The 4,971-nt window shown below is 38.0% G+C and overlaps 1 pseudogene; it reads left to right on the plus strand.

Moving 5' to 3' along the window:
- Positions 1-2,916: 2,916 nt before the first annotated feature.
- Positions 2,917-3,682, plus strand: LOC113625000 (60S ribosomal protein L7 pseudogene; annotated as a pseudogene).
- The last annotated feature ends 1,289 nt before the right edge of the window (positions 3,683-4,971 follow it).

A 4,971-nucleotide genomic window follows, 5' to 3' on the forward strand; every position in this document is an offset into this window, starting at 1 on the left:
TATATGTCAAAAACTAAAGAAAATTTTAATATTTATGAAAAGGCTCAGAATTCATAATGTAGAAGAAACATCAGTTCGTCTTGATAAAATAAAGTTGAAGAATGTGGATATATGTTGATTAAATGAATTCCACAAAAATTCATTCATCTTAAAAACATTCTCAAGAATATTTCACTATTTTTAGTAGAGAAAAGCAAAGGAAAGGGGAATCTTTATTGCAACTGCCAGCCAGTTATGTACCATCAATAATATTCTGGGAGAAACATTGACCACATTTATAAAGTATAAAATTAGTCCATACAGATTTTCTGATTTACATAAGAACACAATCACACACATAAATAAAATGCAAATATATATACATACACACATATGTATATTCTTCTATATGTGTGTATGCATGCTAATATTATTTTTTTTAGCATAAAATCAAAATTCTGGGCCTTAAAATGATAATTATTGATAAAAAGAAATAAGAAAAGTTATCAGCTGTGTATAATACTGTCTAACTTCTTGTTCTAACTTAAGAATTGACTTCACAGTTGCAGTTTCATTATCCATGAAATAGGTATAAAAACCTTTACCTTATATTGTTGTGTATGGATTCAGTAAGGAAATATATAGAAAGCACTTAGCACAATACCAGGCATATAGTAAATCTTTCATAAAAGTAAATATTATTAAAAGAAATCATTAAGAGAATTGGGGAATTGAATGCTTATAGTACTACTAGAAGTGCTTTTATTAGTGATACTGAATGATAAACATACTAAAGACTCTAAAAAGGTAGACCTAAGTATGAAAAATTCATATTTTTAATTTGACAAATTTGCCCTATCCAAATAAATGTAACTGTTAGCTAACATTTCCATTTTTATTTATTTTATTATTTTTGGCTGTGTTGGGTCTTCGTTTCTGTGCGAGGGCTTTCTCTAGTTGAGGTGAGCGAGGGACACTCTTCATCGCGGTGCATGGACCTCTCACTGTCGCGGCCTCTCTTGTTGTGGAGCACAGGCTCCAGACGCACAGGCTCAGTAGTTGTGGCTCACGGGCCCAGTTGCGCCGCGGCATGTGGAATCTTCCCAGACCAGGGCTCGAACCCGTGTCCCTTGCATTGGCAGGCGGATTCTTAACCACTGCACCACCAGGGAAGCCAACATTTCCATTTTTTATGGCCAACTTCTTGGGTTAGTTGATAGATGCTTGTTTTGACCTTTCTATATAGTGCTTACTACTCTACTGAAAGGAAGTAAGAAGTGTATTGTATACCTTTCAATTGCATGTTGTACAACATATCCTTTTCTCAAAGTATATGAACTGATTTCAAAGGTCAGTTATTAAATGTCCTAATATTTGTGGCAGATCAAGTGTGGACCCAGAATCATTGGAAGTTCTATATACATCAAAGATAGATAAAGACATGATGAAGTTAAAACTTTTGTTTTCTAGAAAACCACATTCTTTAGATCTATCTAGGAAATCAGCTGAATATGCATGAAACTGTGCTATCATCTGGTTTACATTTTCCCATCTGGTCCAAAGAATAGTGTCTGTCCAATCTCTTGCTAAAGCAAATACACTATAATTGGTTATTCTCCATATCTATGAGTTTAGTAATTATATTAAATGGAAATTTGGCTAGTTGGATATTTATTCATTTATTTATTTCTTCAATTGTATTCTATGGATTGACAATAAAGTATTATCAGTGAATCCACATTGGCATTTGATGACGACCATTTTCTAAGTGCTTGCAAGATATCAGTTTTGTAAGCATTCCATAATTTTGCTAGTCTACAAATTTCAGAATTCAACATTCAGCACTTAAACTCCAATAATGTTTTCTTTATTTTGTTTTCAATTGTATGAGCATAATATTCCATCCCATGAGTAAGGAACTATGAAAACTAAGCATAAAAATGTGGCCAGAATTTGGCATAAATTATGAGTCTACAAATAAAGATTAATTTTCCTTTTAATTAATAAAACCTAGTGTTTGGCATTTTCTCTTCTAAATTCTTCAGAATCTAGAGTATATTTTTAGAATTGGGTTTGCATCCCAATTTCAAAACAACTTCTCTGAATTTCAGTTACTTCCTCAGTAAGTATGGATATAGTAATACTTGTATTCTAGGATTGTTGTGAATAGAAGATTCACAACAAAATAAGTTGTTTGTGAAGCATCTAATATAAGATCTGGAACACTGTAGAGATTCAATAAACCAGAGGAAAAATTGTTGTTGTTCTATAAGTCCAATTTCAAGCACCCACAAGAGTGGTCTTTCAGCTCTCTGTTCAGCTTCTCTACTTGTTTTTGTCTCTAGTGGTGGTGCAGGTTCAGGGCCAGGAGAAACTCTAGGCTAAGAGACTGTAATTGTCTAGGGAATGGGAGTAGGGTGAGGATTTGGAGTAGGATACAAATTGATGGGATTGTCACCACTGAGCAGGCTAGGGAAGTGGGGTAGAAACCCTTGCCGAGGTGAGGGAGGCAGAGTAAGATCTGAGAATCTTGGGGCCCACAGATAAGAGAGGAGGTGTTATTATTGAAACAGGAAGGGGAAGGTATCTTTGCTCAAAGTCCAGGTATACAATTTGTAACTGAATGAGGACAGTAATGTCAGCTGAGTACTTGTAACATCCAACCGTTTACAGTGCATTGATCTTGAGCAGCTTCAGTCTGAATTTGTCTCCCAGGACAAAAGGAGGTTAGACCCCCAGGGAAGGAGAGACTAACTACACATCTTCCCAGACTTACAATGGCATTATGTCTTTATAAACCCATCGTAAGCTGAAAATACCATTCAATCAAAAATGTATTTAATACACCGAACCTACTGAACATCACAGCTTAGCCCAGCCTACCTTTTTACGGTTGGGTAAAAATCATCTAACACAGCCTCTTTCCTGGCTGGAACCATGGAAGGTGCTGAGGAGAAGAAAAAGAAGTTTCCTGCTGTGCCAGAAACCCTTAAGAAAAAGCGGTAGAATGTCTCAGAGCTTAAGATCAAGCGCCTGAGAAAGAAATTTGCCCAGGAGATGCTTCGAAAGGCAAGGAGGAAGCCTTATCTATGAAAAAGCTAAGTACGATCACAAGGAATACCAGCAGATGTACAGAACTGAAATTCAAATGGCTAGGATGGCAAGAAAAGCCGGCAACTTCTACGTACCAGCGGAACCCAAATTGACATTTGTCATCAGGATCAGAGGTATCAGTGGTGTGAGCCCAAAGGTTCGAAAGGTGTTGCAGCTTCTTCGCCTCTGTCAGATTTTCAATGGCACATTTGTGAAGCTCAACAAGGCTTCGATTAACATGCTGAGAACTGTGGAACCATACATTGCATGGAGGTACCCAACCTGAAGTCAGTAAATGAATTGATCTACAAGCGCGGTTACGGCAGAATCAACAAGAAGCGAACTGCCCTGACGGATAACGTGTTGATTGCTCCATCTCTTGGCAAATACGGTATTATCTGCATGGAGGATCTGATTCATGAGATCTATACTGTTGGAAAACGTTTCAAAGAAGCAAACAACTTCCTGTGGCCCTTCAAATTGTCTTCTCCACGAGGTGGAATGAAGAAAAAGACTACCCATTTTGTAGAAGGTGGAGATGCTGGCGACAGAGAAGACCAGATCAACAGACTTATAAGAAGGATGAACTAAGGTATCTACCATGATTATTTTTGTCATCTGGTCAGTTAATAAACAGTGACTGCTTTCAAATTGAAAAAACAAAATCATCTAACACAAAGCCTATTTTCTGATAAAGTGCTGAATATCTCATGTAACTTACTGAATACTGAAAGTGAAAAAGAACAGTTGTATGGGTACCGAATGCTTGTAAGTGTATCCATTGCTTATCCTTGTGATTGCATGGCTGGCTGGGAGCTGTGGCTGCCACTGTCCAGCATCATGAGAGTGTCGTGCTATGTATCAGTAGTCCAAGAAGAGATTAAAATTCACAATTCAAAGTTCAGCTTCTAGTGAATGCATATTGCTTTGGCACCATCGTGGTCAAAAAATCGTAAAGTCTAGCCATCGTAAGTCGGGACTGTCTTTATATCTTTTCCAATTCAGAAGTGAACCCCCCTGCCCCAAGCAGCTCCTGCTCAGGGACACTGAAATCTCTGAAACACTAGCTTATGGAGTCTTGAACTTCTTTACACTGGAAGCAAACTGTTAGCCATAAAGGTTTTAAAATGCAAATAAACAGAAATAACCAATTTGTTTCTATTTTAATATATAGGATATGGATAAGAACACCAAAAGGTATCTGGAACCCTGTCCCAACTGTGATTTCTTTCTCCACTATGGGCAGATTTTCTAAAAATATCAGGTTTATTGAGGTATAATTTACATATAATAAAATTCTCCGTAGGTTTGATTTTGTTGAGACACAAGACAACTCTTCTTCAACTATCTTACTAGACACTTGTGCAAAGGCCATTCAGTCTGCACCACAAATTGTTGATGAAATTCAGCTTCCCACACCACAGCGGTCTATGTTGGAATGGAAGGAACATCGTATCAGTGGCCCAGGTGGAATCCTGAGACCAGCTAATTCCATTATATTCCTGTCATTTTTGCCACCACCAGAAAATGTAGTCTCTCTTGCCTCCCAGTCCCAGTACTGTTTGCTCTGGGCCTCCTAACCTCCGTTTCCGCTCTCTATCCAAACTTTCCTTCCAACTGCAGCTTGCATTCCTTTGTAAGTGACTCCCCTGTCTTTAATGCTGATGTAGTCATTAATGGAGTTGCAATGTGCACATTTTGCCTGCTGATGGGTTTGGAGAGTCCCTTAGATATGTGTCCAGTATTACAAGCATGCATGCATCCTCCCCATGACCCCTCTCCTTCCACACACTCTAGAATGTTCTTCCCTGATAGTGTGTAAGCTCCATGGTGGCACAGATTTTTGTTTTGTTCACTAATGTGGACCAAGTAACCAGAACAGTGCCCCTCCTAGAGTAG

The sequence above is a fragment of the Aethalodelphis obliquidens genome, unplaced genomic scaffold, assembly GCF_003676395.1.
Source record: "Aethalodelphis obliquidens isolate GAN/ISIS:26980383/991018 unplaced genomic scaffold, ASM367639v1 scaffold2, whole genome shotgun sequence".
NCBI lineage: Eukaryota > Metazoa > Chordata > Mammalia > Artiodactyla > Delphinidae > Aethalodelphis > Aethalodelphis obliquidens.